Source organism: Triticum dicoccoides, chromosome 5A (assembly GCF_002162155.2).
Source record: "Triticum dicoccoides isolate Atlit2015 ecotype Zavitan chromosome 5A, WEW_v2.0, whole genome shotgun sequence".
Taxonomy (NCBI): Eukaryota; Viridiplantae; Streptophyta; class Magnoliopsida; order Poales; family Poaceae; genus Triticum; species Triticum dicoccoides.
In genome coordinates, this window is record NC_041388.1 from 382,307,131 (window position 1) to 382,329,588 (window position 22,458).

The following is a 22,458-nucleotide window of genomic DNA, read 5'->3' on the forward strand; positions in this document are numbered from 1 at the left end:
CTAGCATCATTATATGTCATATCAGTAGCTCATCTTCATAAAACTTTTCATGATCAAGTAACAAGCTATTCACATGTCAAAGTATATATCATAAACTTTCTTGAAACTAACAAACTATATTCTCAGTCATCAAACAATTGCAATTCATCTTATTTTCAGGAAGGGTCTATGTCAAAGCATTGATTTAGCAAACTCCACATACTCAACTATCATTTAATCTTTCACAATTGCTAACACTCATGTGATATTTATGGGTTCAAAGTTTTAATCAGACACAGAGAAAGATAGGGGCTTATAGATTCTCCTCCCAACTTTTACCTCAAGGCTAATGTCAACAGTAAAAATTTATGATAACTTACATCCAATTGGATATGTATATATATATATCAGGATCTCTCCAACACAATGTGCTTGCCAAAGGATAAAATGTAAAAAGGAAAGGTGAAGATCACCATGACTCTTGCATAAGGTAGAAGATAAAAGTAAAAGATAAGCCCTTCGCAGAGGGAAACAGAGGTTGTCATGCGCTTTTATGGTTGGATGCACAAAATCTTAACGTAAAAGAACATCACTTTATATTGCCACTTGTCATATGGACCTTTATTACGCAGTCCATCGCTTTTATTTCTTCCACATCACAAGATCGTATAAAGCTTATTTTCTCCACATTAATAGATCATACATATTTAGAGGGCAATTTTTATTGCATGCACCGATGACAACTTACTTGAAGGGTCTTACTCAATCCATAGGTAGGTACGGTGGACTCGCATGGCAAAACTCGTTTTAAGGGATGTTTGGAAGCACAAGTAGTATTTCTACTTGGTGCAAAGAATTTGGCTAGCATGAGAGGGAAAGGCAAGCTCAACATGTTGGATGATCCAAGACAATATAGTTTATTTTGGATATAAGAAAACATAATCCATTACATTGTCTTTCTTGTCTGACATCAACCTTTTAGCATGTCATATTTTAATGAGTGCTCACAATTACAAAAGATGTCCAAGATAGTATATTTATATGTGAAATCTCTCTTCCTTCAATATTCTTTCATGAATTGTTCAAGTGACCAATTCTACGTTTGCTAACTTTCCATAAGTTTACTACCTATACTTATTTTATGTGAAGTCATTACTCCCCATGGTATAAGCATATGAAACATATATAAATTCAGATTTATGATATTCAATTATTCAACCATTTACTCATAGGATATACGTGGACCACGTGAGTAAATGACAAACTACTCCAAAAGACAATAGTGAAGGAGACTGAGTAGTCAAATAATTAACTAGCCATGGGAGGGTTATTTTTAATTCAAGATTTCAGATCCAATGATTTTATTCAAACAGCAAGTAAAATTGAAAATACGCTCCAAGCAAAACACATATCATGTGACGAATAAAAATATAGCTCCGAGTAACGTATACCGATAGATTTTGACGACGAAAGAGGGGATGCCTTCCGCGGCATCCCCAATCTTAGGTGCTTGATTCTTCCTTGAATATTACCTTGGGGTGCCTTGGGTATCCCCAACCTTAGGGTCTTTCCACTCCTTATTCTCCTCATGTTGATATCTCACCCAAAGCTTGAAAACTCCAATCACACAAAACATAATGGAACTTCGTGAGATAGGTTAGTATGATAAAGATAAACCATTCACTTCAGTACTGTCAAAGAAAAGGCTCATAATTGTTCTCACACAATACCTACTGTACCATATCATTTCTACAATTTATATTGAGAAATATAAGTCATAGAAACTAGAAAACAAGCAAACTATGCAATGAAAACAGAATCTGTCAGAAACAGAACAGTCTGTAATGATCTGAACACCAACCATACTTATGCTACTCCAAAAATTATGAAATAAATTGGTGGACGTGAGGAATTTTTCTATTAATCTTCTGAAAAAAGAATCAACTCAATCGTACTCTTCTGTAAAAAATGGCAGCTAATCTCGTGAGTGCAAAGTTTCTATTTTTTACAGCAAGATCACATTAACTTTCACCCAAGTCTTCCCAAAGGTCTTACTTGGAACTTTATTGAAATAAAAGCTATAAAACATGATTACTACAGTATCTTAATCATGTAAACACACAAAAACAGTAAGGGTGAATATTGGGTTGTCTCCCAACAAGCGCTTTTCTTTAATGTCTTTTAGCTAGGCATGATGATTTCAATGATGCTCACATAAAAGATAAGAATTGAAACATAAAGAGAGCATCATGAAGAATATGACTATCACATTTAAACCTAACCCACTTACTATGCCTAGGGATTTTGTGATCACACAATTTATGGGAACAAGAATCAACTAGCATAGGAAGGAAAAACAAGTATAACTTCAAAACTTTAAGCACATAGAGAGGAAACTTGATATTATTGCAACTCCTACAAGCATGTATTCCTCCCTCATAATAATTTTCAGTAGCATAATGAATGAGTTCAACAATATTACCATCACATAAAGCATTCTTTTCATGATCTACGAGCATAGAAATTTTACTACTCTCTGCATAAGCAAAATTCTCCTTATTCGGAATGGCGGGATCACTAGTTCCTAAAGTTGACACTCTTCCAAACCCGCTTTAGATGATAGTATTATTCATACTCCAAAATATATAAGTGAAGTTCATGGAGCATTCTACAATTAATATAGACTAACCAATGTCCAAGCTCAAAATGTATAAGTGAAGCACATGAAGCATTCTATAAAACCATACTCAAATGATTTAAGTGAAGCTCAAAGAGCAATTCTATAAGATCATACTTAGAAGATATAAGTGAAGCACACGAAGTATTCTATAAATTGATGAAGGTACATCTCATACTAGCATGGTTCTTAAAGAAAAAGAAAAACACAAAGGACACAAATTATGTGAACAAAACAAAAACCAAGGTATACCGATATTTGTTGAAGAAGAAAGATGGGATGCCAACCGGGGCATCCCCAAGCTTAGATGCTTGAGTATCCTTAGAATATTTACTTGGGGTGCCTTGCGCATCCCCATGCTTGAGCTCTTGCCTCTCTTTATTATTCTCATATTGATAGCTCGTCGATGTTCGAACACTTCATCCACACAAAACTTAAACAAAAACTTCGTGAGATCCGTTAGTATAATAAAGGAAATCACTACCTTTAGGTACTGTTTCAAACTCATTCCAATTTCATATTATAACTATATCTACTGTATTCCAACTTTCCTATGGTTCATACCCTCCTATACTAGCCATAGAAGCATCAAAATAAGCAAACAACACACGAAAAATAGAATATGTCTAAAACAGGACAGTCTGTAGTAATCTGGATGTTTAGTAAACTTATGTAACTCCAAAAATTATGAAATAAATTTGACAATTTGAAAACTTTATACAGAAGTAATGTGCAAAAAATTTGAGACCCATTTGACTTTCCAGTAAAAAATGTAATCACGTGCTACAGCCAAAAGTTTTTGTTTTTGTTCTGCACATAGTAAACAAGCAATCTAATCATCCTAAACCAAGGCTTGGCACATTATTTTTATAATACAATGGATATATATAAGGGGATAATTATTTACAGAGAAACTTCCATGAAAAATTCTACATTGTTTCCGTGAGCATGAACACGAGTGCTCAAGGTCGACCTTCACTTCTTCAATGCATAACTTTCCAATCACTTCTATTTTTGAAAAACTTTTTAGGCATGAGAGGCAAGTAATTTTTTTGCATTTTCATTCTTTTAATTTTTTTGTATGTTTCACCCACAACTAAACAGAAACAAAAACGGAAAAACAAAATCTACTTAGTGAAGGAAGCAAACAAGCACACACGAGAATATCAATCCCACGCTATTGCTCCCCGACAACGGCGCCAAAAAAGAGCTTGATAATCCCCAAGTGCAGGGAATCATCATAGCAATTTCCAAAGGTGGAAGTGATAAGTATGGAGTGTCGAACCCACAAGGAGCTAAAGGTAATATCAATATTCTCTCAAGCCCTATCTGCCACTGATACGACTCTACGTACACCGAACGTTTGCTTCCAACTAGCAACGAGAAATAAAACTATGTTGTGGGTATGAAGTGGATAACTTTGCATGATATCGGAGAGCTAAAATATGAAAGTAGGTGTTGTTATCATAAAGTTATAATATATTACTAAATATTATAAATAGCGAGTGTGGAGTAATGGTGGATCGGTGTGCGGAATTGTCCTAGGCAATTGTTAGCAAGACCGGTAATCACTATTGCAGTTTCATATGAGGGAGAGGCATAAGCTAACATACTTTCTCTTCTTGGATCATATGCACTTATGATTGGAACTCTAGCAAGCATCCGCAACAACTATAGATCATTAAGGTAAAACCCAACCATAGCACTAAAGCATCAAGTCCTCTTTATCCCATACGCAACAACCCCCTTACTCGGGTTTGTGTTTTAGTAACTCGCGCAATCCACTATAAGCGAATCATAAACGTATTGCAACACCCTACAGCGGGGATCCCTCACGCTTGCGCAAAACAGAGGGCACCATTGGACAGCACCAAAGTAAAACATACAACTCATACCAATCTAGATCGTCAATCAACCCAAAGACAAAGGATATCTACTCAAAACAGCATAGGATGGCAACACATCATTAGATCATAATATGTGGAATAAAGCACCATGTTCGAGTAGGGATTACAGCGGGGTGCGGGAGAGTGGACCACGTAAAAGAGATGAGGATGGTGATGATGATGGTGATGTTGATGAAGACGATCACCACGGTGATGATTCCCCTCCCGATGGCACTCCGATGCCACTGAGAGAGAGGAGGAGAGGTTCTCCCCCTTGTGCTTCCTCCTCCATGACCTCCCCCTAGATGGGGAGAGGTTCTCCCTCTGGTCCTTGGACTTCATTACGATGATGGCCCCTCCGAGATCCTCCTCCATGCCCTCCGGTGATGATGGCCCCCTCCGGCAGGGCGCCGGAGAGGGCCTAGATTGGTTTTTGGTGCCTACGGAGGCTTCTGGCGGCGGAACTCCCGATCTAGGTTAATTTTCGGAGGTTTCTATATTTATAGGAGAAGTTGGCGATGATTTGACGTCAGGGGGCCCTCGGGGAGTCCATGAGGTAGGGGGCGCGTCCCCACCCTCGTGGGGCCCCCGTGACTCCCCTCCGGTAGATTTTTGTTCCATTATTTTTCATATTTTTCAAAAAAAATCTCCGTTGATTTTCATCGCATTCCGAGAACTTTTATTTCTGCACAAAAACAACACCACGGTAGTTCTGCTGAAAACAGCGCCAGTCCGGGTTAGTTCTAATCAAATCATACCAAAATCATATAAAAATATTGTGAACATGGCATGAATACTTCATAAATTATAGATACGTTGGAGACGTGTCAGGAAATAATGGACAGGACTTACCCACTGACTATCAGCAATGGGATAAATTATAGCTGCCTCCAGAAGCTTTAGTATTTCTTTTCTTACCACTTCTTTCATCTTAGGATTTAACCGTCGTTGGTGATCAACAACCGGTTTAGCATCTTTCTCCAGTTTTATTTTGTGCTGGCATACAGATACCCTTAAGATCATCAAGAGTATATCCAATAGTAGCATGATGCTTCTTCAGAGTTTTCAATAATTTCATTTCTTCATGCTCTCAAAGGTTAGCACTAATAATAACAAGATATATCTCTTTCTCATCAAGATAAGCATATTTAAGAGTATCAGGTAAAGGTTTAAGCTCAAACACATGATCGCCCTTAGGTGGAGGGGGATCCCCTAGGATTTCAACAGACAAGTTGTGTTTCAAAATAGGTCCCTGTTTAAAGAATACTTCATCTATTTCCCTTCTTTCATTCATAAACATATCATTTTCATGGTCTAGCAAATATTGTTCTAAAGGATCACTAGGAGGCACAGCAATAGAAGCAAGACCAATAATTTCATCTTTACTAGGTAATTCTTTATCATGGGGTTGTCTACGAAATTTAGCAAAATTAAACTCATGAGACATATCCCCTAAACCAATAGAAACAATATCCTTATTGCACTCTATCTTAGCATTAACAGTACTCAAGAAGGGTCTACCAAATATAATGGGACAAAAGTCATCTTGTGGGGAACCAAGAACAAGAAAATCAGCAGGATATTTAACTTCCCCACACAAGACTTCAACATCTCTAACAATCCCAACTGGTGAAGTAGTATCTCTATTGACAAGCTTAATTGTAACATCAATCTCTTCTATCTCAGCAGGTGCAATATCATGCATAATTTCTTTGTATAAGGAATGAGGTATTGCACTTGCACTAGCACCCATATCACATAATCCATGATAACAATGATCTCCTATTTTAACAGAAATAACAGGCATGCATACAACAGGTCTATGTTTATTTTTAGTATCAGGTCTAGCAATTCTAGCAGATTCATTGCAGAAGTAAATAACATGCCCATCAATATTATCGGCCAATAGATCTTTAACCATAGCAACATTAGGTTCAACTTTAATTTGCTCAGGGGGTTTGGGTGTCTTAATATTACTTTTTTTAACCACAGTTGAGGCTTTATCATGGTCCTTTATTCTAACAAGGAAAGGTGGTTTCTCAATATAAGCAGTAGGAACAACAGGATCATTATAAGTGATAGTCTTTTCTTAAACTTTAATAGGTGCAACTACTTTTACTTCAATGGGAGGATTATATTTAAACCACTTCTCCTTAGGGAGATCAACATGACTAGCAAAGGATTCACAGAAAGAAGCTACTATCTTAGAGTCGAGTCCATATTTAGTGCTAAATTCACGGAAAGCATCGGTATCCATAAAAGATTTAACACAATCAAACTTAGGTGTTATACCTGACTTCTTACCTTCGTCGAGGTCCCAATCTTAAGAGTTGCATTTAATTCTTTCCAATAAATCCCATTTGAATTCAATAGTCTTCATCATAAAAGATCCAGTACAAGAAGTATCGAGCATGGAGCGATTACTGAGAAAAAGCCGAGCACAAATTTTTTTGAATAATCATTTCTTTTGACAGCTCATGATTGGGGCATGAATATAGCATTGACTTAAGCCTCCCCCAAGCTTGAGCGATGCATTATCCTTTGCGAGGCCAAAAATTATATATATAATTACGATCACGATGAACAAGATGCATAGGATAAAACTTGTGCTGAAATTCAAATTTCAATCGTTGGTAGTTCCATGATCCAATATCATCACATAGCCTAAGCCATGTCAATGCATCTCCTTTCAAAGATAAAGGGAAGACCTTCTTCTTGATAACATCCTTGGGCATACCTGCAAGCTTAAATAATCCACAAACTTCATCCACATAAATTAGGTGCAAATCGGGATGTAATGTTCCATCACCTGTGAAAGGATTAGCTAGCAGTTTCTCAATCATACCCGAAGGAATTTCAAAGTAAACATTTTCAGTAGGTTCAGTAGGTTTAGGAGCAACTCTTTGCTCTACTGATTGGGGTGAAGATACCCCGAACAAGCCCCTCAAAGGATTATGTTCCATAGTAACAAGTGACAGTAAATTTCAGCACACTATATAAATTTTTTGTTACCAAATTCCACCTACCAAAGGCGATTCACTCCCCGGAAATGGCGCCAGAAAATAGTATTGATGACCCACAAGTGTAGGGGATCTATCGTAGCCTTTTCGATAAGTAAGAGTGTTGAACCCAACAAGGAGCAGAAGGAAATGATAAGCAATTTTCAGTAAGGTATTCTGTGCAAGCACTGAAATTATCGGTAACAGATAGTTTTGTGATAAGGTAATTTGTAACGAGTAACAAGTAATGCAAGTAAATAAGGTGTAGCAAGATGTCCCAATCCTTTTTGTAGCAAAGGACAAGCCTGGGAAAACTCTTATATAAAGGAAAGCGCTCCCGAGGACACATGGGAATTATCGTCAAGCTAGTTTTCATCACATTCATATGATTCGCGTTCGGTACTTTGATAATTTGATATGTGAGTGGACCGGTGCTTGGGTACTGCCCTTACTTGGACAAGCATCCCACTTATGATTAACCCCTACTGCAAGCATCCGCAACTACAACAGAAGTATTAAGGTAAACCTATCCATAGCATGAAACATATAGATCCAAATTAGCCCCTTACGAAGCAACGCATAAACTAGGGTTTAAGCTTCTGTCACTCTAGCAACCCATCATCTACTTATTACTTCCCAATGCCTCCCTCTAGGCCCAATCAATGGTGAAGTGTCATGTAGTCGACGTTCACATGACACCACTAGAGGGATGTCAACATACATCTCATCAAAATATCTAACGAATACCAAATTCACATGACTACTTATAGCAAGACTTCTCACATGTCCTCGGGAACAAACGTAGCTACTCACAAAGCATATTCATGTTCATCATAATAGGGGTATTAATATGCATAATGGATCTGAACAAATGATCTTCCACCAAGTAAACCAACTAGCATCAACTACAAGGAGTAATCAACACTACTAGCAACCCACAGGTACCAATCTGAGGTTTGGATACAAAGATTGGATACAAGAGATGAACTAGGGTTTGATATGAGATGGTGCTGGTGAAGATGTTGATGGAGATTGACCCCCTCCCGATGAGAGGATCGTTGGTGATGACGATGGTGATGATTTCCCCCTCCCGAGGGAAGTTTCCCCGGCAGAACAGCTCCGTCGGAGCCCTAGATTGGTTCCGCCCAGGTTCCGCCTCGTGGCGGCGGAGTTTCATCCCGTAAGCTTGCTTATGATTTTTCCCTCGATGAAAGACTCCATATATCCAAAGATAGGGATCAGAGGGCCACCAGGGGGGCCACGAGGCAGGGGGCGCTCCTAGGGGGTAGGGCGCGCCCCCACCCTCGTGGACGGTGGGTGCCCCCCTCTGGTACTTTCTTTCGCCCAATATTTTTTATATATTCTTAAAATAATTCCCGTGGAGTTTCAGGACTTTTGGAGATGTGCAGAATAGGTCTCTGATATTTGCTCCTTTTCCAGCCCAGAATTCTAGCTGCCGGCATTCCCCCTCTTCATGTAAACCTTGTAAAATAAGAGAGAATAGGCATAAGTATTGTGACATAATGTGTAATAACAGCCCATAATGCAATAGATATCGATATAAAAGCATGATGCAAAATGGACGTATCAAGAATGAACATCGGCATACTCGCGAGTACTGGATTTAACAATACTAGCCGTCCTCCATTTGACATAAGCTTTCCTTTCCAGCAGCTTAGTTTCTTCTCGAATCGATCCTCGATACATTTCCACTCCTTATTGGTTAATTTCATATGATGTATTGGAATGCCTAGATAACTGAACGATAATGACCCCAGTACACAACCGAACAGTAGCCTATAATTTTCTTGGTCTTCTTTGGCCCTACCAAAGCAAAACAATTCACTCTTGAGGAAATCGATTTTTAGACCAGACAATTGTTCAAACAGGCACACCACTAGTTTCATATTCCTCGCCTTTGCAAGGTCATGCTCCATGAAGATGATAGTGTCATCCGCATATTGTAGAATAGAGAAGCCCCCATCCACCAAATGGGGAACAAGACCATCTACCAGGCCTTTCTCCTTGGCCCGACCTATGAGAACTGTCAACATGTCTGCCACAATGTTGAACAGAATCGGAGACAATGGGTCTCCTTGTCGTAGGCCTTTATGCGTTTGAAAATAATGACAAATGTCATCATTCACCTTTACCCCGACACTACCTTTCTGGACAAAGGAATCCACCTAATTCCTCCATGCCCCATTATAACCCTTCATGCGCATGGCCTATTATAGAAACAGCCATTTGACCTTGTCATATGCCTTCTCAAAATCCACTTTGAAAATCACCCCATCTAGTTTTTTCGAATGGATTTCGTGCAAGGTTTCATGTAAGACAACAACCCCTTCTAGGATGTGTCTTCCAGGCATGAAGGCAGTCTGACTGGGTTGCACTACCAAATGGGCAATCCGTATCAGTCTATTGGTGGCCACTTTAGTAAAGATCTTGAAGCTCACATTCAAAAGACAAATGGGTCTGAATTGCTCAATTCGAAATGCTTCCTCTTTCTTTGGCAGCAGCGTAATCATGCCAAAATTGAGATGGAAGAGTTACAGATGCCCATTAAATAAATCATGAAACATAGGCATAAGGTCATCTTTCAAAATATGCCAACATTTCTTATAGAATTTTGCTTGAAACCCATCTTGCCCCGAAGCTTTATTCGATTTCATTTGAGCGATTGCCTCAAAAACCTCCTTCTCAGTAAAAGGTGCAGACAAAATCTCATTCTCATCTGACGTCAACTGAGCAATATCATCAACTGCAAGCTCGTCGAGGGCCACCGCGTTGTCTACCGGAGGCCCAAAAACTTGCTTGTAATAGTTGGATATATATAAATTGAGATTTTCGTGACCGCAACGTTTCCCTCATCTTGCTCAAGCTGGATGATTTTCTTTCACCTATGTTTGCCATTTGCAATCATATGAAATTTTTTACTCTTGTCATCCCCTTGAACTACCTTAAGCACCTTAGCGCGATGGGCCCACTTCATTTCCTCTTCTCTAAGCAACGCATGCAGTTTCAACTCTGTGTCGGACTTAACGACCTGCTCTGTTTCGTCTAGCAGATTCCTTTCCGCTCTCAAATCTATCTCCTGAATCAACTGGATAAGCCGATCTTTCTCTTGTTTGTAAATCCCACTTTTGTTTCTGGCCCAACCCCTCAAGAATTGTCGCAGGTGACGAATCTTATTTTGCCAGCGCTCCATGTTGGATCTACCCGCAACTGGTCTAGCCCATTCTATTGCCACCATATCTAGAAAGCCTTCTTTTTCGAACCAACTTAGTTCGAATGAGAAAATGTTTTTGTTGCCAGTATGTGTTGCTTCACCCGAGTCAACTAACAAAGGTGTGTGGTCGGAGACCGCCCTCTACATGGCATGCACCGATACTAGTGGGTACTTCTGTTCCCATTCCACACTCGCAAGCACCTTGTCGAGCTTCTCATAAGTAGGCATAGGAAGAGAGTTTACCCAAGTAAACTATCTCCCCGTGAGTTCTGTCTCCCTGAGATTAAGACTCTCAATGATCATGTTGAACATAAAGGACCACCGCCCGTCAAAATGATCGTTGTACTTTTCTTCTTTCCTCCTAATGATGTTAAAGTCCCCCCCCCCACTAAGATTGGCAACCTCTCATCCCCACAAATCCTAACCAGATCCGCCAGGAAATCAGGTTTAAATTTGGGTGGGGCTGCGCCATACACCGCCACTAAGGCCCATCGAAACCCATCCAATTTAGACCTTACCCTGAACTTAACAGCATATTGATACATATCCATCGTATCAACTTTTCCAAACACTTTTGACCTTGTTTTCGACTCTAACTTGCCTGATTTGAATGGAACTAACCCGACTAACGTTGTTTTCAGCAGAATTGCCATGGTGCTATTTTTGTGCAGAAATAAAAGTTCTCGGAATGACCTGAAAATCAACAGAGACACATTTTGGAATTAATAAAAAATACTGGTGAAAGAATCAACACCAGGGGCCCACACCCTGTCCACGAGGGTGCAGGCCCCCCCTAGGGCGCGTCCCCCTGCCTCGTGGGCCCCCTGAGGCTCCACCGATGTCAACTCCAACTCGATATATTCATGTTCGGGGAGAAAAAAATTAGAAAGAAGGATTCATCGCATTTTATGATACGGAGCCGCTGCCAAGCCCTAATCTCTCTCAGGAGGGCTAATCTGTAGTCCGTTCGGGGCTCCGGAGAGGGGAATCCATCTCCATCGTCATCATCAACCTTCCTCCATCACCAATTTCATGATGCTCACCGCCGTGCGTGAGTAATTCCATCATAGGCTTGCTGGACAGTAATGGGTTGGATGAGATTTACCATGTAATCGAGTTAGTTTTGTTAGGGTTTGATCCCTATTATCCATTATGTTCTAAGATTGATGTTGCTATGAATTTGCTATGCTTAATGCTTGTCACTAGGGCCCGAGTGCCATGATTTCAGATCTGAACCTATTATGTTTTCATGAATATATGTGAGTTTTTGATCCTATTTTGCAAGTCAATAGTCACCTACTATGTGTTATGATCCGGTAACCCCGAAGTGACTATAATCGGGACCACTCCCGATGATGACCATAGTTTGAGGAGTTCATGTATTCATGAAGTGTTAATGCTTTGTTCCAGTACTCTATTAAAAGGAGGACTTAATATCCCTTAGTTTCCAATAGGACCCCGCTGCCACGGGAGGGTAGGACAAAAGATGTAGCGATCCGACCTCAAACGGTCAAATCTCTATGCATAAGTATCATCCCTGGAGCGGTAATGCTGACACACAAAGTACTTGAAGGATTTATCACAGAGTTTCAATCACACACTTATTACATCGAATGTCTCAAAAGAGAACTTATTACAATAATATGGTTGAATGCCATCTAAATAAGATAACAGTGGAAGGCTTGGAAGATAAAGCGAGTCCATCAACTCCAACGGCATAGCTGAGTGCACGACAACGACCTAGCGCACCTTACTCTTCGTCTAAAAAGTCTGCAACATAATACGTTGCAGCCCGCACGGGTCAGCACATGGAATATGCTAGCAAATATAACACCATAGAGCAAAGAACATGTAACAGCTATAACTATATGCATATATGGCTGGTGGAGGCTCTAAGGTTAATGTTTTTGCGGAAAAAAAATTCCCTACTTCAAAGGAATATATTTTATTTAACTACAAGGTTTGTTGAAAACATTGAGAATGGAAACCCCATCTCAATCCCAATTAAAGTAATCATCAACCAATAAATTAATTAGAGTAAAGTGATGAGATCAACATAATAATTCAAGTACCAGATACTTAAGATGTCCATAACCGGGGACACGGCTAATCATGATTAGTTTATACACTCTGCGGAGGTTTGCGCACTTTTCCCCACAAGACTCGATCTCCTCCATTGATTTCTCGTGCTACATGATGTTTGAGAAACGGATGACCGAGACACAGTCTTTCAAAAGCATTAGCCCTTTCGACGGGTAAACTGTACCACCTACATCCCCTACATCTGCTAGTTTACCACTGAAAGAGTTCACACAACATACTCAACTATGCCAGAGCCCATAATGGATTGTGTCTGGACACGGAAGTTTCCATCATGAATAACAATATGATTCCTTTGAGCCTGGGTGGCGGCCATAAGATGATCACACAGATTCCCCGAGATCTCCTTGGACAGCACTGGATCACCCCAGGTGCCCACAAACAATCCACCCAGATGTGTGTTAAGTAGCCACCTTAAATAAACCCTTAGTTAACAATAATTCTCACAACTGACATGAATCACTCAACCCAAACCACGTCTACGAGCATAGCATAGCGGTATAAGCATAACGTAGAAGTAACTCCCAGGGTTTGAATGAAAAGGGCAATAGGTACTACCTCAACATATACTTCCCAAAATACCCACAAGTGAAACAGATCCTATACATGCAATGTTTGAGGATTAAAACTAATGCATAAAAACTGGGTATGAAAAGTATGATCAAAGTGTTACTTGCCTTGCTGACGATCTAAAAACCCTAGTGACTCGTAGTAGCACGCTTCGCACTCCGGAAACTCTATCGCAAGCAAACAATAACATACATAAGCACTCAAGCAATAGATTCATGGGTAAAACTCGACTGAAAAGATCCAAATGGAAAGTACAAGTGAAGAGCTTCGATACGCAAAAAGAATCAATTGAATCGGAGCTACGAAACTCAAACTGCGATCAAAAGAAGTTCAAATTAAAATCTGCTTGCAACCAAATTTTAATTTTCCGAAACCATGTTCAAGTTGGTTCACTGGAAAGAGGGGTTCGAGACGAAGATTTTGGCGTTCGTTTCACTGGATTTGGACGAACGGTTAAAAAGTTGCGGGCATTTGAAGATTAGGGGCTAAACTGCGATAAAAATAATCACGGATATGTCCCTAGCCAAAAATAAAATAAAAAGAGAAGACAAACAAACAAACATTCGCTAGCAGAGACAAACGGACGAACGCGTTCATGAATAGAGGCGTTCGGGTGAACGTTCGCTAATTAGCGAAACCAAAGAAAACCAAGAAAAACCCTAACCCTAAAACAAAATCGATCTAAAAACAAAACGAAAAAAACGACGGCTTTTTCGGTTCGTGAGGAAAACCGGCGGGTCGGGGGCTCCGGCAAGGTGGGACGGCGTGCGGCGGCGCTGCGGAGCGGCCGCAGCGACGCGGGCGGCGGCAGCAAGTGCAGGTGGCGACGGCTGCAGCTGCGACAGGCGGCAGGCGCGACGGCGGCGGCGAAGCTCGACGGCGGCGGCTCCGGCTATGGGTTGCGGCGGCTCGGGGTGAGGGAGGAGGCGGCGGGGCCTCGGCCTTTAAAGGCCTCGGGGGGCGGCGGCTTGGAGGAGGGGTCGACCCGGGGCGGAGTCTGGCTCAGACTCCCCCTCGGTGTCCGTGTCAGGCACGGTGGCGCGTGTGAGGAAGGCGGCGGGGGGCGTTGGGCCACGGCCTGCTCGGCTGGGCCTTCGGCCCAGTCGGGCAGGAAACTAAGGAATATCAAACAGAGTCCAAATAGAATGAAACCTTTGGGAGCGTGATTTTTGGAACAAACGTGATCCAGAGGACTTGGAGTGGACGTCAAACAATCAGCTAGGCGGCCACAAGGCAGGGGTGCACCTACCCCCCCTAGGCGTGCCCTCCACCCCTGTGGGCCCCTCGTTGCTCCATTGACCTACTTCTTCCTCCTATATATATTCATATACCCCGAAAACATCAAGGAAGCACCACGAAACCCTATTTCCACCGCAGCAACCTTCTGTACCCAAGAGATCCCATCTTGGGGCCTTTTCCGGAGCTCCGCCGGAGGGGGCATTGATCACGGAGGGCCTCTACATCAACTCCATGGCCCCTCCGATGATGTGTGAGTAGTTTACCTCAGACCTTCGGGTCCATTGTTAATAGCTAGATGGCTTCTTCTATCTCTTTGGATCTCAATACAAAGTTCTCCTTGATTCTCTTGGAGATCTATTCGATGTAATCTTCTTTTGCGGTGTGTTTGTCGAGATCCGATGAATTGTGGGTTTATGATCAAGTTTGTCTATGAACAATATTTGAATCTTCTCTGAATTCTTTTATGTATGATTGGTTAATTTTGCAAGTCTCTTTGAATTATCAGTTTGGTTTGGCCTACTAGATTGATCTTTCTTGCAATGGGAGAAGTGCTTAGCTTTGGGTTCAATCTTGCGGTGCTCGATCCCAGTGACAGAAAGGGAAACGACACATATTGTATTGTTTCCATTGAGGATAAAAAGATGGAGTTTATATCATATTGCATGAGTTTATCCCTCTACATCATGTCATCTTGCTTAAAGCATTACTCTGCTCTTATGAACTTAATACTTTAGATGCATGCTGGATAGCGGTCGATGTGTGGAGTAATGGTAGTAGATGCAGGCAGGAGTCGGTCTACCTGTCACGGACGTGATGTCTATATACATTATCATACCTAGATATTCTTAGAATTATTCGATTTTCTATCAATTGCTCGACTAATTTGTTCACCCACCGTAATACTTATGCTATCTTGAGAGAAGCCACTAGTGAAACCTATGGCCCCCGGGTCTATTTTCCATCATACAAGTTTCCAATCTATTTTATTTTGCAATCTCTACTTTCAATCTATATCATAAAAATACCAAAAATATTTATCTTATTATTATCATCTCTATCAGATCTCACTCTTGCAAGTGGCTGTGAAGGGATTGAAAACCCCTTTATCGCGTTGGTTGCGAGTTTCTTATTTGTTTGTGTAGGTACGATGTGACTCGTGCGTGGTCTCCTACTGGATTGATACCTTGGTTCTCAAAAACTGAGAGAAAGACTTACGCTACTTTGCTGCATCACCCTTTCCTCGTCAAGGGAAAACCAACACATGCTCAAGAGGTAGAAGTGGTATTTTCGTAGGTCTTCTTCTCGTTCCCAGGTGGCTTCATGCTCGGTATGGTGGCTCCACTGAACTTTGCAAAACTTGATAACCTTGCTGCAGGTAACTCGGCTGGCAAACTCAAGAATCTTGACGGGTTTATCTTCATAGGTCAGATCACTCTCCAACTAAATTGCTTCCAGGGGCACTGTATCTCTCAGAGGAATATCGGCCATCTCTGCATGGCACTTCTTCAATTGGGAAACGTGAAACACATCATGAACTCCTGACAGTCCTTCGGGTAACTCCAACTTGTAGGCAACTTCTCCCATATGTTACAACACTTGATTTGGTCCTACAAATCTCGGGGCTAACTTTCCCTTAACTCCAAAACGTTTAACTCCTCGCAGTGGTGACACGAGAAGATATGCTCGGTCTCCAATCTCATAGACTACCTCCTTACGTTTGGTGTCAGCATAACTCTTCTGCCTGGATTGAGCTACCTTTAGTCTATCCCGAATCAACTTAACATTCTCTTTAGACTCCTTGATCAGATCTGGTCCAAACAACTGACGGTTTCCAACTTCATCCCACATTAATGGTGTCCTGCACCTTCTTCCACACAAAGCTTCGAAAGGTGCCATCTTCAAACTAGCTTGATAACTATTGTTGTATGAGAACTCTGCGTAGGGCAAATTATCATCCCAACTAGATCCATAATCTAGCACACAGGCACTTAACATGTCCTCCAGAATCTGATTTACTCTTGCGTTCTGTCCATTAGTCTGTGGATGAAAGGTCGTACTAAACTCTAGCCTGGTACCCAAAGTTTGGTGCAGTTGATTCCAAAATTTCGAGGTAAACTGTGTTCCTCTATCTGATATGATGGCCCTTGGAACTCCGTGCAGACATACGATCTTGGTCATATATATCTTGGCCAACTTCACGCTTGTATAAGTGATTTTTACTAGGATAAAGTGAGCTACCTTTGTCAAATGATCAAATACTACCCAGATAGAATCATATCCCGACCGGGTCCTGAGTAATCCGGTGATGAAATCCATGCCAAGTTTGTCCCACTTCCATTCTGGTATCGGCATAGGCTGTAATAATCCGGCTGGCTTCTGACGTTCTGCCTTCACTCTCTGACATACATCACACACTACTACATACTCGGTGTCGGTGTCAAAACCGGCGGATCTCGGGTAGGGGGTCCCGAACTATGCGTCTAGGCCGGATGGTAACAGGAGGTAGGGGACACAATGTTTTACCCAGGTTCGGGCCCTCTTGATGGAGATAAAACCCTATGTCCTGCTTGATTGATATTGATGATATGGGTAGTACAAGAGTAGATCTACCACGAGATCAGAGAGGCTAAACCCTAGAAGCTAGCCTATGGTATGATTTTATGTTGTGGTTGTTGTCCTACAGACTAAAACCCTTCGGTTTATATAGACACCGAAGAGGGTTAGGGTTACACAAGGTCGGTTACAAAGGAGGAGATATCCATATCCTTATTGCCTGGCTTGCCTTCCACGCCAAGTAGAGTCCCATCCATACACAAGACGAAGTCTTCAATCTTGTATCTTCATAGTCTAACAGTCCGGCCAATAGAGATAGTCCGGCTGTCCGGAGACCCCCTAATCCAGGACTCCCTTAGTAGCCCCTGAACCAGGCTTCAATGACGATGAGAGCGGTGCGCAGTATTGTCTTCGGCATTGCAAGGCGGGTTCCTTCTCCGAATACATCACAGAAGAATTTGAATACGAGGATAGTGTCCGACCCTGCAAAATAAGTTCCACATACCATCATAGAGAGAATAATATTTTCGCAGATCTAATTTGCAGGCTTGTTTTGGCAGCATGACGTTATGTCATGGACCGGTGATTATTCGAACCGTTTCCTTTAACCAGCCCCGCACATAACGCGAGGCAGTTTTTTGACACGTCTCGTCAAAGCAGAGATCGTGTCCCCTTATTACGGGATTCTCATCAATACGGGCGTTGGTAACCCAACTGCGCTATCAGTTATGGCGCTTGGGGGATAAGCGAGTTTTACCAGGCAAGTGGGGACACTTAGCTTCGTCCGCCCATATAAAGGGATAAGGATTCACCTTTCTATCCACGCCTTCTTCCTCATTTGCTCATCCTTTTTCGCACACTCGAGCTCTAGCACCCAAGTCCGCACTTCCCACCTCAACCTTCTCCAACCATGTCCGGAGCGGGAGGCAGGTGGATGGTCTCCTCCGTCACGAAGGGAGACGTCAAGAAGCTGCGCGGAGCCGGATACTTAGCCGCGAACATCACGCATCGGCTGCCCACTGCGGGGCAGATCGTCCCTACCCCGGAACCTCACGAGAGGGTAGTTTTCCTTCGCCACTTCCTCCGCGGACTAGGGTTTCCCCTCCATCCATTCGCCCATGGTCTCATGTTCTACTATGGGCTGGACTTTCATGATCTGGCCCCGAACTTCATCCTCAACATTTCGGCGTTCATCGTCGTGTGTGAGGCTTTCCTCCGCATCCGGCCCCACTTCGGCCTGTGGTTAAAGACCTTCAATATCAAGCTGAAGGTGGTACGAGGCCAACAAGCAGAATGCGGCGGAGCCATGGTGGGCAAGATGCCCAACGTTATATGGCTCGAAGGCTCCTTCGTGGAGACAATAAAGGGATGGCAATCGGCGTGGTTCTACATCACCGAGCCGCGCAACGCCAAATCGGTGGCAGCCCTCGAGTTTCGATCCGGATTCCCTACACGGCTCGCTTCCTGGAAAGAGAAGGGCTTGTAGTGGGGTTCGTCGGTGGAGCTGGATGGACTCCAGAAATGTATCCGGAGTATGGCGAGCAAGAAGCTCAAGCTAGTCAACATAGTCCAAGTTATGCTCATCCGCCGGATCCTCCCGTGTCAACAACGGGATTTTACCTTGTGGGAGTTTGACCCGGACCGGCACCAGACTCTGAGCGAGCTCTTTGATACGACGCACAAGGACGTCTGAAAGGTGATGTTCAAGGGCACCGAGGTCCCTCCTTCTCTCGCCGAGGACCGCGGACTAAGCGCAAAGCGCCTAGCGTGTTCGGTGAGTTCAATACGTCCCGTAGGACATTTATTTTCCCTAGCTTAATTATGTGCGGGGTCTAATCTCCATGCCTTTGACAGGACTGGGTGGAGATGTCGGGGCAGATTAACTGCCCGGCCCCTTTGCCCGAAGATACTGCGGGCACTCTCCTGACGGAGATGCTGACTCCGGCTCCTTACAAGGTGCCGGAGAAGTCCAAGAAGGCCAAGGGAACCCGAAAGAGTTCCCGGCGCCAGGTGTTATCGGACTCATCACCCGATAACTCTGCGGCACACTCCTCCCCCGAAGACGAGGAGGAAGAAGAAGATGCTCCCCCTCCAGGAGGGGGAGACAAGAAAAGGAAGGCCGCCCCAACTGGGGAGGCCGAAGGGTCCAAGAAGGGGAGGACTCTCCTTCCGGACAGTTCCACCGGCGCCGACGAGGGCGAAGATGAGTGGTTGCCCCGGGCCAAGCCCCCGGGGAGATCGTAAGTATTCGGATACCTGAGTAACTCATAGAATTCCTTTGTCGCACTGTTTTTCCTAACGCCGAACATAATTATGCAGGCTACCACGAGCCAGTATCGATGTATCATCGGACGGCTCCCTGAGCTCGTCGGACATGGATAGCGATCCAGTCCCGACCGCCACCCCCCCTCATCCTGCTGACGACGCCGAGGTGCTGTCTCAAGAGGCACCGGGTCGAGGGAAGACAGTCCTGGAGGCGCCTCAAGGCGACCTTCTGGACTCCGGGAGCCAAGGGGACGGGGCCCCTGAGAGCTCTGAGTTCGGCCCTCAGCCGAACACCGCGCCAAACCCTCCAGCGGTTACGGGCTCAGGCAGGCGGTCTCCTTCTAAGAGGGGCAAGACGCCTGTGCCGGTGACCTCTATCCATCCAGAGGCACCGGACAATCTGCTGGAAGTGCTTCGCAGCGCTTCCTTCGACGAGGAGCACCGCACTATCATGAGTCCGGTGATCCAGAAGGTTCAGTCCGCCAAGAGCGGCTTGACTGAAGCATGTGCCAGCCTTCTAACAGGATTTGAGGTAAGTGTTTTAAAATGTAGTAGAAATATTACCGCATAGACATTAGCCCCTGATGCTTTGTTCGGTGTTCACAAAGAAAAGCCGAACAAAGGATCAAATAATATCGCAGGAGTCTAATATAAGTATGTCAATATGCATATGCAGGCTTCGCTGCTGGCGTCCGCCGCACTGACTGTGGAGGTCGCCGTACTGAAGCAGGACCTCGAGGGGTCCAGGAAAGAGCTCAGCCTTGCTAAGAGGCAGCTCGAGGAGAACAAGGGTAAGTAATACCCTGTCTATAGATATGTATATATAAAAGAAGACGTGATTGCAAAATGACAGGATCAACGTATATTTGACAGGGGCCACGATCGAGGTGGTGACCCTGAAGCAAGCGCTAACCAAGGCCGCGCATATAGCGGCCAAGGAGCGTACCGAGCGAGAGAGGCACGAGGCTCGAGTGGGCGAGGTGCAGCAAGAGCTCCAGGCTCTCGTGGCGAAGCACGAGGCGTTGGAGCTTGACTCAAAGACACGGGAGTCTGAGCTTGCTGCGGCCCTCGAGAGCGCAAAAAGTTCCAAGGCCGAAGCCCAAAAGGCCCTCCAGGAGATCGATGCGATGAAGAAGATAGCGGCGGGTAAGGCTTTCTATATGCAAAGCAAGCATGTAGAAGTAAATGACCGATTACTTACCCGAATCCGGAGCTCTCCAGGAGCATTCACAGATTTGCCCCATAGCGTGTCCGATGCCGCACAATTTTATCAGGCCGAGGATGGAAGCTCAACGGAGAAGCTGTTCTGGTCTCAGTATGCTAAGGCCGAACACCCGGTGCCAATGAGCGACCAGCTGAAGCAGATGGTCGAGCTACATATGGCGGCCGATCTGGCCATGAGGAGCTTTATAGTCCGGATGTGGCCGGGCGACGCCCTTCCGAACAGCTTCTTCGGCCTGGTGAGGCGGCTTGTGGATGCCTGCCCGCGGCTGGAGGTCGTCAAGCGATCTGTCTGCATTGAAGGTGCACGTCGGGCTTTTGCCCGTGTGAAATTGTAGTGGGTCAAGCTAGACGTCGTGAAGCTGATCAAGGAGGGGCCGCCGGAGGGCAAGGAGCACCGCTACCCCGAGATGTACTATGAGGGTGTTCTGCCGGGTGCCCGTCTCATAGCGGACGAGTGTTCAAAAGATGTAATATTTGAGTGAGACTTGCTCGTTTTATCCTGTATTTATGAAAACTTGTTTCATATGCGCTATGCAACGCTTGTTTGAATTTAAAATATTACCTTCTATTTGGCTGTTTATCCAATCTGAGAGATGGCTAGTCCTCGGCTTCTGCCCCCATGCCATGAGTGCTGGGGTGTTCAGGATAAACCTGAGCACTCTTGTTCCCATGTTTGGGTCCTTCGAGGGAGGTGCTCAGCACAGCGAACAAGGCAACCGGACTAATAATGCTTTATCACTCTCACTTAGCCATAGAATTCTATAATTTTAAATTTCGGTGAAGCCCCTGGTATTCGGAAGGCCGAATTTGGGGTGCGATACACGCCTTTAAGCCGGACAGGGCCGACCCCTCGCTCTAAGCGGCATTAGTCTTTAGGGACTCGAAAACCTCGCCGAACAGTGACCAGTCTCTCGCCTTATCATGATAGTCAGTTTTAGCTTTCTCTACTGAGGTGCTGAACCCAGCAGAACTGGGGCACAATCGCAGTAGTTCTCCTAGCGCTACCTTAGCCGATAGAGCAGAACGTAAGGTACCAAAACATAGGATCCGGGCAAACCCAACATTTGACCAAAGACATGATTCGGATCTGATGCATATAATGCTATAAGTTCAGGGTGCCGCACTTGTGAAAGTGTTTGGACTTTTGACACTGTGTTGTGAGGTACGTAAGCCCCTGGTGTATTAGCTGTACCAAGGTGTATGGTTGCAAGGCATCATTAATGAACACATAGATATATATAACAAGAATGCAATAATAGTCCTAATGTCATGCATTGTTTATTAAAAAATTGCGTTAAAGTAGAGTGATACAGATATTGCGATAAGCAAAGAGTAGGACTATGTCCCTTCCAAGGGCAAGTTGAGGGATGATATTAAATCAAATATTTCGCTCGTTACTGTAATCAACCTGGGAATTCCGTGGTATGACGTAGTTGTCTGCCTCCTTGGTTGCTGCATCTTGTGTTCGGCAATAGTGATGTCGGACAGTATTTCCAGAGATTAAGGTCCTGAAAAAAAAAGATAAATAACTAAACGGGAAGCCCCTAGTGCGGTTTAAGCCGCGTCTTGGGGCGTGCCGCAGTTGTGCCCCCCTCCCCACCTGTGCCGATGGTATTTTTAATGCGTAATTATGTACGCGCGGCACGAGTTTCGCCGTTGGGCTGGGATTGGGGTGGCCGCCGTATTGCTACGCGAGCTCAGATCGCGCCAGGCGGTCTATTTGCCGATTGCCCC